This window comes from Lissotriton helveticus, chromosome 1_1, assembly GCF_964261635.1.
Source record: "Lissotriton helveticus chromosome 1_1, aLisHel1.1, whole genome shotgun sequence".
Lineage (NCBI taxonomy): Eukaryota > Metazoa > Chordata > Amphibia > Caudata > Salamandridae > Lissotriton > Lissotriton helveticus.
Window position 1 is genome coordinate 1925687694 of NC_136057.1, and position 13614 is coordinate 1925701307.

Here is a 13614-nt window from a genome sequence, read left to right on the forward strand (position 1 = left end):
AAAAACTCTTACATTTGTTTTTCATTACTGCAAGGCCTATATCTCCCACAGGATACCATTAAGTTGACTTATCAACTTTCATAAGTGATAACTTTCAATTAGAGCAGATAGGAACATCATGTTTGGTTCCTGAGAAATTGTAGCAAAAAATCCCACTTAATGTTAAAGTCTGATTTTAAGCTAGAAATTTGAAAATGTCACTTTTAGAAAGATATGAAAGATAAGTCCATACACACCATTTTATCACTTTTCAACATAATTAATGTTCTAAGAAGATTGTGCATGTCTTCACTCCAGTCACAAGCTGCACAGTGTAGGTTTGTTGAATGAAAAGTGTAATACAATTTTCCTTCATATAAATCCTTTTTATTCATTGTTCTTCAAGCTTAAACGGAGGCAACTTAATTTGAAGCTTCAGATGCTGTATACATGCCCATCCAGGCTTTATCATGCAGCACGATGGAATCAACAATACATCCTGGTTCATTGAGCAAATATTGACCCAATGCATTTCGGCCTCAAAGCCCTTCTTCATGGGTAACTGAAATTTTAAAAGAGCCCCATTAGCAATATATAAAATCTTAAGAGACAGAATTCAAGACAAACCTGTAAAATAAAAAGTACATAACCTGAGTATACAAACAAGTCCCTCCCTTTCCCCAAATGCACCATGATTTACATGCAAACTTAGCCCAAAAACCACCCGGTAACAACGCGTGTTAACCTGTGTTGGAATTGCTATTTTTAAAAAACAGTATTTTAAAGTGTCCAGTGTTGCTTTTAAAGTTGTAAATTGAATCTGAATGCCTTATTAAAATTTGCAACTGAAAGCTAACTCACCCTAAGAGCACTCTGAATACTAGAGCGCTCCAGCAACTTCCTGCCTCTTTCCCTGGGTCCCGACCACGTGACTTTCCAGGAGGTGCTTAGGTAAATTGCCGGCATAAATGTCAGACGCAGCGCGGGAGCGGGCACTCAGATGTCGCCACCCGGTAACAACGCGTTTTAACCTGTGATTGAATTGCTATTTTTAAAAAACAGTATTTTAAACTGTCAAGTGTTTCTTTTAAAGTTGTTCATTGAATCTGAAATGAAATGAAATGAAAAGAAAATTTATAAAGCGCGATAGTTGCCCTGGGGCGTCCAGGCTCTAAAGAAAATAGTGCACCTAATGAGAACGGTCGCCAAAGACGAATCTAGTCACATTTGTTAAAAAGAAGAGTTTTTAGCTGTTTACGGAATGAAGACTAATTGGGGTTTGATCTGAGATAAAAGGGCAATAAATTCCACATTTTGGCCACGGTATAAGAAAACGACCTGCCTCCTGATCTTGATCTCCTAATCTTGGGGACGGTAGCAAGAAAAGCATGAGTGGAACAAAGCTGTTTATTACGATGGTATTGAATGATTAGGGAGTTGTAAATCATTGGACCAGTTTTCCAATATGCCTGGTGAGAAATACACAAGGATTTGAAATTGATCCTCTCCCTGACAGGGAGCCAGTGTAGACTCCTCAGCCCGGGTTTAGCTGAGAGCCTACGGGGGAGCTGAAGCAGCATTCGCGCGGCACAGTTCTGGACTAACTGAAGTTTCCGTAAGGTGTATTCAGGGGCTCCTAGATAAAGGGCATTTTTTGGCCTCAAAGGGCAGAAGAGGAAGAATCTTCTTGAGAAGTCTCAGAAGACCAAAACAGATGGCTGATAGCCTGGTTGCCTGGCTGTTAAAGGTAAAGGACCTGTCAAGCCTGATACCAAGGCTTTTTATGGTATCTTTAGGTATTGGTGGTGGGCCCAGACAGGAGGGCCATATTGAGTTAATCGTAGGAGAAACAGAGCAACCCAGAAGCATAAGCTCCGTTGAGTTTGAGACATGAGGCTGTCATCCACTTATTGACTTCCTCCAGGCAGCCCGCCAAGTCAACCTGTGCTGATTGGCTGTCTCGCTGTGTAAGAGAGACCACTAGCTGAGTATCGTCCGCATATGTAATGATCTTAATACCATATGGATGGACGATCTCAGCCAGCGGTCTCATGTACACGTTAAATAACGTCGGGCTCAAAGATGAGCCCTGTGGTACCCCACTGCCTAAGGGTCTACTGGAAGAGACAGCGTCCCCCTCGAAGACCTGAAATGATCTGTCGCTCAGAAATGACTTGAGCCAGGTTATCGCTCTCCCTGACACCCCTTGGCTCAGGAGTCGATGCAGTAGGATTCTATGATTCACCGTATCGAACGCGGCGCTTAGATCGAGGAGGATGACTGCCACCGATCCCCCGATCCCAAATCCCTCTAGTTTCCTGTTACCGCAAGTAGAGCAGTCTCCGTCCCATGCTTGGGGCAAACGCCTGTCTGGGAGGAGTCGAGCAGATGGTTATTCTCAAAGGAACCCCGTCAGATGACCATTGACGTGTTTCTCGAGAATTTTGCTCACCCAGGGAAGCAGGGAAATAGGGCGGTAGTTACTAGAGTTATTGGGGTCCAGATTTGTTTTTTTTTAGAAGTGCTCGTACCATAGCTTGTTTCCATACGGGAGGGACAATGCCTGAGGATATGGATGCATTAAGTAGGTCAAGAATAGTAGGGAGAATAGTATGGGTAGCAGCCACTAAGGTACAAGGGGGAGCTGGGTCACAGGGGGAGCCCGACTTTACTTGAAGCAATATGGGACGAAGCGCCTCTGGATCCAGCAAAGGGAAATGATCCAAGATGATAGGTGGATGACGCATGGTTTCTTGAAGGAGCAGAGATGGGCCATCAAAGTGAGGATCTATATCGGCAGCGGGAAATGACAGGTAAATTTGATGAATTTTTTGAAAAAAGAATTCAGCCAGGTCGTCACAACGAGATTGTATGTTGTGATTAGATGGCGGGATTTGGAGGAGCTTAGTGAGACTCTTTATAATTTGGTAAATTTCTTTAGGTTTGGAGCTAGTCGCAACGATTTTTCCTGTGTACAAGACAGATTGCGCAGTTTTATTCTAATTTTGATAGGATCCCTATATATGATTTTGTCCGCTGCAGCATAGTCCAGACGCCACTTCCTTTCCAGTTTTTTGCACTGGCGTTTTTTCTCCCTGAGCCCAGCCAAATAGCAGGGAGCAGTTTTCCGGATTCGTTTCAAGACAGTTTTACAAAAAGGGATTATGGAGTCGAGTGTGTTCACAATCCAGTTGTTGTAGTGGTTATTAGCTAATATGGGCTCTTGATTGGTTGGAGGTCTGGAGATCTCCAGGGCTACGGTCCACTTGTCTAAAGGTAGTTTAGACCAGTTGCGTGCTTTTCTTGGGATGGGGATAGAAGAGGGAAAGTTATATATACTCCAAACAAGAGGAATCAGAGAGTGATCCATCCAAGGGAGACGGATAGAAGAACCTGCCCTGAGGTCAACACAATTACTAAATACAGGATCAAGAAGATGACCTTTAGAATGTGTGGGGGAGAGGATAAGTTGTTCCAATTGTAGCGCAGAAAGACTGGCTATAAGCTCTGAAGCAGTATGGTCAGAGGGGTTATCAAAGTGAATATTAAAATCACTCAACAAGGTGAAATTGGAGGGAGTAGTGGCTAGGTCGGCAATAATGGAAGGTAAAGCAGTATGAAACTATTTAGTTAGGAGAAAAGTTAAGGGAGAAAGACAGACTCTCACAGTATGGGATGGAGTCAGAGGAGCAGCGGCACGTGTAATGATCTTTATAGATAATTGCTAGTCCGCCTCCTTTCCCTTCAGAGCGATCTTTCATGTCAATATGATAGCCTTGAGGAAGTGCTTGCACTAAGTCTGGTTCAGAGTCCGAGGTTAACCAGGTTTCAGTTAAAAAAATTGCGTCTGTTGCAAGTTCATCTAGTAATAAAGCCATGTCTATGCGATGTTTAGGAAGGGCCTGCAGTTCAAGAGATACATTTTGAGTTGCAGTCTTTCTTCTTTATGATGGATGGTATTAAGCTCAGTATTGCATTGGGAGCAGACGGTGGGCAGATCTGATGGGTGGCAAGAATGATGACATGGAGCTTTTACCTTAGGTCTAAGATTGAGGAGAGAGTTGGAACTATAACACCTGATATATCCAGTAAAAGAAGCAGGGGTTGTGGCCCCTGGCCCCAGCCGGCTGCGGACGGGCGCAGACGGGCTTGCCTTAGGCGCACCTTTGGAGCGCCCGCGATGCCCCCGCTGCGCGGCCGGCGGGTTTACTCATTATATGGTGAGAGAAGAGGGAGTGGCCGAACAGCTGCACCGGCAACCCGGCCTTACCCCAGGATGACGGCTTGCTCCCCGTGACAGTGCCTAGTCGGCTGTAAGGGGAATGGTGCAGGAGAGTAAATAAAGGTAGGTTGTGCAAGTTTAAAAAAATTACAACACTTTATAAAAATTAGAAGCGGCAACTAAATCTCCCGGCTTCCGCCTCAGGAGATGGCACAAGATTCTGTTAAGCGCACGTGACTGTGAGCGCACTTATGTACAGGCGAGAGGTCCCAACAGCTGCACCGGCAACCCGGTCTTACCCCCAAGATGGCAGCTTGCTCCCCGTGACAGTGCCTAGTCGGCTGTAAGGGGAATGGTGCAGGAGAGTAAATAAAGGTAGGTTGTGCAAGTTTAAAAAAATTACAACACTTTTTAAAAATTAGCAGCGGCAACTAAATCTCCCGGCTTCTGCCTCAGGAGATGGCACAAGATTCTGTTAGACGACGAATCTGAATGCCTTTTTAAAATTCGCAACTGAAAGCTAATTCACCCTAAGAGCACTCTGAATACTAGAGCGCCGCAGCAACTTCCTGCCTCCTTCCCTGGGTCCTGACCACGTGACTTTCCAGTTGGGGCTTAGGCAAATTTCCGGCATAAATGCCGGACGCAGCACAGGAGCTGGCACTCTAGGTGAGAGGTCACCACCGATACTACACGTTTTAACCTGTGATTGAATTGCTATTTTTAAAAAACAGTATTTTAAACTGTCAAGTGTTGCTCTTAAAGTTGTAAATTGAATCTGAATGCCTTTTTTAAAAGTCGCAACTGAAAGCTAACTGACCCTAACAGCACTGAATACTAGAGGGCTCCAGCAACTTCCTGCCTCCTTCCCTGGGTCCCGACCATGTGACTTTCTAGGAGGGACCTCAGAATGCTTCACTCTGCCTCACTTAAGCCCGCAGCTAAAACCCTAGCATGCTTGCGTCACTATAACATCGGTCAGACAGGAGACTCATTCCCCGGGGTCAGGCTGCCCATCACTCATGCCCTCCAGCAACCAAACCAGTTAAATATGGAGCATAAAAACTTGCTAATTCTCTACCGCCACACTCGATCTCTAGTTAAACACCAGTTAGAAATTCTTGACCTGCTCGACTCAGAAAGACCAGATATTCTTCAGATCAACAAAACGTGGCTCACCTCAGAATCCTCACCCTATATTTTAGCCGCCCTACCATGTGAATACTACATTTTGCAAACTAACCATCTGCCTGGCAAGACAGGTGGCAGAGTAGCAACCATTATTAACAATAATTTCAGTTTCTCTGCTCTCACTCCACTCAACCCCCCCACTACAGACAACAAAGTGATAAAACTCAAGTCAAACTCGTCCCAATCATATGTATTCTACTCTATAGGCCACCCCCAGTACATGCCCCTGTTCCCCCACTCCCTGGGAGAATAAATTGCGCCCCTAGTCACAAATCACACCAGAATCCTTCTGATAAGGGACTTTAATTCCTGGGCAAACGATCCTCAAGGAGGGCCACACTCTACCAAGCTGACCGAATCACTAAAAAATATGAACTTCACCCAACAGATCTTCTCTCCCGCCCACTCTAAAGGTCATACTCTAGACCAACTCTGAACCACCACTCTGGCGGTATTAGTCTTATCTATCACGCCCTGCATTTGGTCCCACCATTATTTGATAAAATTCTCATTAAAATACCCATCCTCCGGGAAAATGCCCATTCTAAAGTGGGGGTTGGCGAGAAAATGGAATCCATCTACAACAACGACTGATCAACACTGTGCCCCGTTCCACACCCGACGTCAACCAACACGAGGAATCCTTCTCAAACTGGCTCTTAGCGGGCAGCAACACTCATGCCCCGATTAAACAAATCACACTCACCTGCCGGCATGAGGCTCAGAAATGGTTCTCCCCAGACCTTAAATCTAAAAAAAGCCCCCGCCAAATAGAAAGGAAGTGGAGACAGGACAACTCTCTAGAAGGTAAAACTACCTACGTCCGGTCCCTGATGGAATATAAAAAGGCCATCTCCACAGCTAAGGCAACTCACTTTTCTTCACGAATCCTCACTTTCAACAACCAAGCCAAAGAAATATTTGCTATAGCAGACGACCTGTCAAACCTAGAGAGAATGCTAAACAAACCCAAGCCGTCACAGTCCCTCTGTGACTCCCTGAATAATTTCTTAATCGAGAATCACTGCCATTAAAGCCAGCATTCCCCCCAAGACTTTGCAATAAATCACCCCGCCCACGTCCAGGAACCCCCCCTCCATGGACTCCTTCCCGCCAATTGATACAGAGACCCTGAATAACCTACTAGCTAAGGTCAGATCTGGCTCTCCCCCTCATGTAGTGATCCAGCTCTCGCCCTCTTAAACCACTCCCTGTCCCAGTGCTGTGTCCCTAATGCTTTCAAGGAGGCCATAGTAGGCCCCCTCCTTAAGAAACCAGGCGCAGACCCTCAGACACCAGCAAATTACCACCCCATGTCTTTACTCCCTTACATGGCCAAGATATTAGAAGCCCACATGGCTAAATGCCTGTCCAATTTTTTGGAACAAACTGGTTTCCCCGACCCAACCCTAGCAAAGCCGGCTTTTGGCCAGAGCACTCTACAGAAACAGTGATTGTGGCAGTAACTGACTCCTTATGAGAAAGCGCAGACATAGGTACCCCCAGGCCCTGGTGCTGCTTGATCTCTTGGCCGCATTTGACACAGTTGACCATGATATACTGGCCGACCGTGTCAGCGAGGCAGCCTTTTAGGGTCCAGCACTCAGCTGGATAAACTCCTTCCTGAAAAACCACACACAAGCAGTCCGCATCGGCCATTTCACTGCCCCCAAACTAAAAACTACTTGCAGGGTCCCACAGGCCTCGTCGCTCTCCCCCCATCTATTCAACCTCTACCTTCTCACACTGATAAGATCCTTGAACGAAAGAAGAGTGACCACCTTCAACTACGCAGACGACTTCCAACTTATGTTCAAGACTGACAACTCTCCCCAGTCAATATCTGACTTTCAATCTCGGTCCCAACACTTTAGCACACCTCTGGACCTGTCAAAAACTCAGAAGTACTCCACTTTGGAATCACTATGCGAGGCATCCTTGGCGCAGGATTACGCATTATGTATTTAAATATATATATATGTGTGTTTATAAACATTCTAAGATATATGTGTGTGTATATGTATATATATATATATATATATCCTGCTCCAAAAAGCACCAAGGCAGGGCACTCGCAGGCGGGTGCTTCCCACTGTGGGGGTGCACCCACAAATCAATACTCGCTCCCAATCCCGTAACTCTGGATTTCCATCCTACGGTATAAAGAAGCACTCACGGGGGTCGTTTGGGTTATTTATTGTTCACCAGCAAACAGACACTTCATCAACAGACTTGTTTCGGTACAAAACCTTCATCTATGTTTACCGATGCGCCATCTTGGACACAGTTTTATCCTCATGTGCAAAAATCGCAATCAAAGAAGGACTCAGAAATACAAAGAGTCACACTAATAGGGCGCCATCTTTAAACGTGTAACTAAGGAAAATCCCATTACATGGTAAATAATGCCAATAGATGGGCTCAATCTAAACTGATTATGCACAATGTATATTAAGCGCACCCTAATTGAAAATATAATATTATTTGCGCTGTGAAAAATCAAAGCTTCAGCATATCCTGCCCTGGATGGGCATGCAAAACAAGCACATAACAAGTGTGCTTTTCATGGGGTATAGTACCCAGTTCATTATACATTTGGCAGCGTTGATTGTAATGTCATCTTACTTTCAGTTGTTGCAATGCATGCTGGGTTGTGTAGTTCAGCGTTTCACAACCAATTCCACGACAAAGCTTTGTGCGTATTCTCTTTGTACACCCATGGTTAATTCCATCTGTAACTGGGACGAAAGCCATTTGGGACACTGGTTCACAAACAGCATGTCGTCCAGGTAAACGACCATCCTCACACCTCGCACCTGCTGGAACTCCACTACCAGTCGAAGAACCTTAGTGAAGCACCACGGAGTGGAGGAGAGTCTGAAATGGTGTGTGGTGAATTCGTAAACCTGACCATCCCATCTGAACTGTTGTAAACACCGATGGGGGAAATATAGGCACCATCAGGTACGCATCCTTCAGGTCGAGTCTGATCATCCAATCGGACGGACGCAACACATCCCGAAGGAGGTGTATGCCCTCCATTTTTAAATGGCGGTATACCAGCCACTCATTGAATTCTTTTAAGTTGATGACTGGCCGCTGGCCACCGTCGACCTTGTCGACCAAAAAGAGATTGCTGAGGAAACCCTCTGGATGCTCGCAACAAAGCCCCCCCATTTTTGGAGGAGGGCGAATACCTCTTCGCGCACCAAATCTGCATCTTGCTGCGAGAAAGTAATGGGGCGGGGACGATATGGCTGACATGGACGGCCATGAAACTCCAACTGGAAGCCCTGGACCATCTGCAGCACCCAAGCATCATTTGTGAGGGAAACCCAAGCCGGGAAGAACTGCGCCAAGCGCACCACTACCCGCAAGCTCGCTGAGGGCAGCACACTCACCTCTTCCAGCACCCTGCTGCTGGCCTCTTTGGCCTCCTCTGCCACGGAACCTCTGTCCTCTTGTTGGGTAGAAGTTATTGAAGCGGGCGTTATCCTGGAATTGCCCACGGCCGGAGCCTTGCCCCTGATCGGAGCTGTTGCCAAGGCCGAATGAGAGGCGCCTGTCTCGTCCGGCCTTCTCGAAAACACGAGGGGTAAAGATCTTCTTGATGTTGGACTGAGCCCTGTCCAGGGAGGTAAAGGTTGCCACAAACTTGCCTAACTCCTTGACGAAGGGGTCCCCGAACAGGCCCCCTTGCGCCACAGCACCGGCCTCCGAAGAGGCGAGGTCACGCAACTTGGGATCAATTTTAATAAGGAGTGACCTCAGCCTCTCTGTGGAGAGCGCGCAGGGGGCATTCCTGAGCAACACACTCGCCCGCTGCGCCCAGTTGGAGAGAACCTCCTCTGCCTTGTACAATTTCTTGGTCATCAGCCCTACTGCATACAACAGATTATCTTGGCAGTTATGCCACGAGCGGTCGATACCCTTCTTAGGGTCCCTAATAAACTTTGTTAAAAATCTTGCATCTTCTGTCTATGTCAGGAGTCAACGCCACCTTTCCTTCTAAGGTGGGGCGTGGGCATTCCGCCCTGAGGGGGTTACGAGCATCCTTATCTACGGGCTTATGCAGGTGACTCGGTACATAATAGGCTACTTTGTCCCCGGGCACCCAGTCCGAAGACCGTGGGTGGACAATATCGTCTGGGTCCAACATATCGGATGTCCCTGCAAGGGCTGGGGTCGGAGCTGGGAGCGAGGACCTAGAGGAACACGCTTCCTCATCCGTATCTGGGGATTCCCCATCATCCGGTAGGTCAGGAGAAGCGGTCCTAAGCGTAGGTGGAAAATGATCAACCGGGGGCAACTGGGCTGGCTGGAGAGCTTCCTGCGCTAAGAAGGCACTTTTCAAGCGCGCAAACACATCAACGTCAACCCCCTCTGTGCAGGGCTTCTTGCTAGGAGGGGAAGAGGGAGGGGGGGCAAGAGTGGGGGCCTGAGTGGGAATAAGGGCCTGCCAACTTCGCTTAAGTCTGATCCAAATGCGCTGTGAGGCGTTGCTCAAGGAGAACCATGGCCTGATCTACAGCCTTATAAATGGAATCATCTACCGCTTGATAAAAATCATCATCCCAGGGTATGTAGTTAAGAGGGTCCTCCTCTTGGTACTCGCCTTGCTCCTCCTGCATAATGAGGTAACCCAGGAGCTTCAGGCAGCAGAAGTTAAATGAGCCTTAAAGGCACCAATTTAGAGCTGGGAGGGAGCCCAGACCAATATGGGAGGCACACAGACACACAATGCACGGGCTAAGACCTGGGGACACTTTGTACCGCTTACTAATCACAGGGCAACCACCCGGGACAGTGTCCCACAGCACCACAGAAACGGTGCGAAAATTGCGACTCCTCAGGGTGTCAAACAATCCCAATACATACCCACCAGGGTGTTCTAATGCAGGAAAAATGGGCAAATCCCAGCCCTCAGAGTGTCACACCGAGTGGCAGGAGGCAGAAAAGGCTCTCTGAGGACAGCACGCGTTCGAAAACACCACGTCTGGATCCCCAAACACGCGCTGACCAGAGAGAGGAGCGTCTGCCCTCTAGCGGCGGGAGGACCACACTGCACTGCTCACTGGGGTCAAAATCGCATTAGGCACGCATTAAGTGTCCTGCGATTGCGAGGGGATCTGAAAAGCAAAGGCACATACAAATGCTAGCCACAAATGGACAAGCAAGCCCAAACAAACCCCCAAACCCAGGAGAGAAGCAAAAAAACAACTTATATTGCTGCTGAGCAGCGGAGGAAGAAGAAACAGCGTGGATGGACTATGGGAGCTGGTCGGAGTGCGGACACAGACAAAGGACTCCTGTTAAGTCTTTTGTTTTCCCAAGTGTTCATGGGAAATGTAGTTTGATAATGTTTTGGTGTTGCTGCTGTAAAAAATAAAGCGACGGAAGAAGGCAGAATCCGAAGCCTCCGGTCCTGCCATAGAATTGCGTTTGCAGAGTGGTGGAGAAAGGGTGCTGGGCGTCCAACCAACATTCAGGAATTCTGCTGTGTAGGACATACAGGAGGTACCAGGAGGGATTCTTGGCCCCCAAATTTCCTCAGGACTAAATTGGACTTCATTCCCCATTCCGTGGTCTGCCACGAGGCACGTTTGCAGAGTGGTAGAGAAAGGGGGCCATGGCCTCCAAAGAAATCTTTGCAATGCCACTGTGTGTGACTTACTGGAGGACATTCTTGGTGGCTTCCCAAACTATTACCTCCAGTCAGTCCCACACAGCAGCACTCATACCAGGCCACGCCCACATAGCTTACCACTCTACACACGCGCTCCCTGGCACGCTCTTGGATGGGGATTGAAGTTAAGTTTGGGGATTAAGTCCCCTTGAATCCTGAGGGTCCCTGGGTCCAACTAGCCCAGCAGGTACCTCTAGTATGCGCCAGGGAGCGGAGTTGCAGAGAGGTGTTCAGAGGCCATGCCCCTTTTTACACCTCTCTGCAACACAGCTCTGTGGCGCTTACTGGAGGTACCTGGTGGGCTAATTGGACCCGAGGGGTCAAAGGGACTTAATCCCCCAAATTAAAACGCGCCACAGGGTGTGTTTACACACATGTCACCTCAGGCCCCACCCCCTTTCTTCACCACTGTGCAAACGCGCCCCATGGCGCGTTTAAGTTGGGGGATTAATTCCCCTTCAATCCTGAGGGTCCACGGGGTCCAATTAGCCCGCAGGGTGCGCAGCTCCTGCAGAGAAAAAAAAACCTCAGCACGGGCTCCAGTGCTTCATTGCTATATAGCCCCCGGGGGTGCCAAGTCCTAGGGGCAAAATTGATATGCAATGGGGGGCCCAAAGGAGCCCCCCAGCCCCGGGGACCGCCACGCCAATGGCTTTAATACAATATGTGCAGGGGGCTCACAGCACCCACAGCCCTGGGGACCGTCTCCCCCGGGGCTTCAAACAGAAATGGTTAGGGGAACTCAAAGGCTCCCCCAAGCCCTGGGGACCACCACCCCCGGGGCTTAATTAGGTTATTTGTGGGGGGGCTCACAGGCCCCCCAAGCCCCAGGGACCGCCACCTCCTGGGGCATTTAGAAAATATTTGCAGGGGATCCATGGCCTCCTGCAGCCCCGGGGACCGCCACCACCGGGGGCTTGTTTTTGAAAGAAAATGTAAATAAAAAACCTGTGTCGGGGGCTCGTGCCCCCACCACATACCCCGGGGACCGCCACCTCCCGGGACTCTAAATATTAACATTGGGGGTCCGTGATGGACCCCTCAGCCCCGGGGACCACCACCTCCCCGGGGCTTGAAAATCTGGGGAGGGGGGCCACACGGCCCCCCTCCTGGAGCCCTGTCATGGCCCTAGGGACCGCCAACCCCCAGGGCCAGCTTCTGCAGTTTCCTGGGGTGCCCACACCCGGGACACTGTAGTTTGCTATGGCAGGGCGGGAGCCTCGCGGCTCCCACCCTGCCATAGCAAACTGCTTTAGTTTTTGGAAGAGAGAGCAGGAAACCTGCTCTCTCTTCCAAAAACCAAAGTCGATTGCTTTTCCACACGTGGAGGTGCATCTTAGCAGCTCCCCATGTGGAAAAGCAATGCCGGCTCCCAAGGGACGCGAGGAGCCGACGGGACTGTGGGGGGGGGATTGGCGACCCCCCATGGAGAGGGCCAGCCCCGGGGGATCAGGTCCCTGGGCTACAAGTGGCCCAGGAGAGGGTATCTGGTGGGCTAGTTGGCTCCCAGGGACCCTCAGGATTGAAGAGGAATTCATTCTCCAGCTTAAAACGCGCCACAGGGTGTGTTTGCATACAAGTCACCTCAGGCCTTGCCCCCTTCACCATTGTGCAAAAGGGCCCCTGGTGAGTTGTAAGTTGGGGGATTAACTCCCCTTGAATCCTGAGGGTCCCTGAGGTCCAACTAGCCCACCAGGTACCTCCAGTATGTGCCAGGGAGCTGCGTTGCAGAGAGGTGTTCAGAGGCGACGCCCTTTTTTACACCTCACTGCAACGCAGCTCTGTGGCGCTTATTGGAGGTACCTAGTGGTCTAGTTTGACCCTAGGGACCCTCAGGATTCAAGGGGACTTAATCTCCCAACTTAAAACACAGGGCATGTTTACACAGTGGGGAAGGGAGGGGACGAGGCCTGAGGTGACATGTGCAAACACGCCCTGTGGCGCGTTTTAAGTTGGGGAAACAATTCCCCTTCAATCCTGAGTGCCGCTAGGGACTAACTAGCCCACCAAGTGCTTCCAGTAAGCGCCACTGTGCTGCGTTGCAGAGAAGTTGTCCAGGCCGTACCCCTTTTTACACCTCTCTGCAATGCAGGTCTGTGGTGCTTACTGGAGGTACCTAGCGGGCTAGTTAGACCCTAAGAACCCTCAGGATTCAAGGGGACTTAATCTCCCAAATTAAAACGGCCACAGGGCGTGTTTACATAGTGGTGAAGGGAGGGGAGGGGGCCTGAGGTGACGTGTGCAAACTCGCCCTGTGGCACGTTTTAAGTTGGGGAAATAATTCCTCTTCAATACAGAGGGCCCCTGGGGTCAACTAGCCCACCAGGTGCTACCAGTAAGCGCCACTGCGCTGCGTTGCAGAGAGGTGGTGCAGGCCGTGCTCCTTTTTACACCTCTTTGCAACGGAGCTCTGTGTCGCTAACTGGAGATACCTGGTGGGCTACTTGGACCCAAGGGACACTCAGGATTCAAGGGGACCTTATCCACCAAATTAAAACGGCCACAGGGCATTTTTGCCCATGTCAGCTCAGCCCCC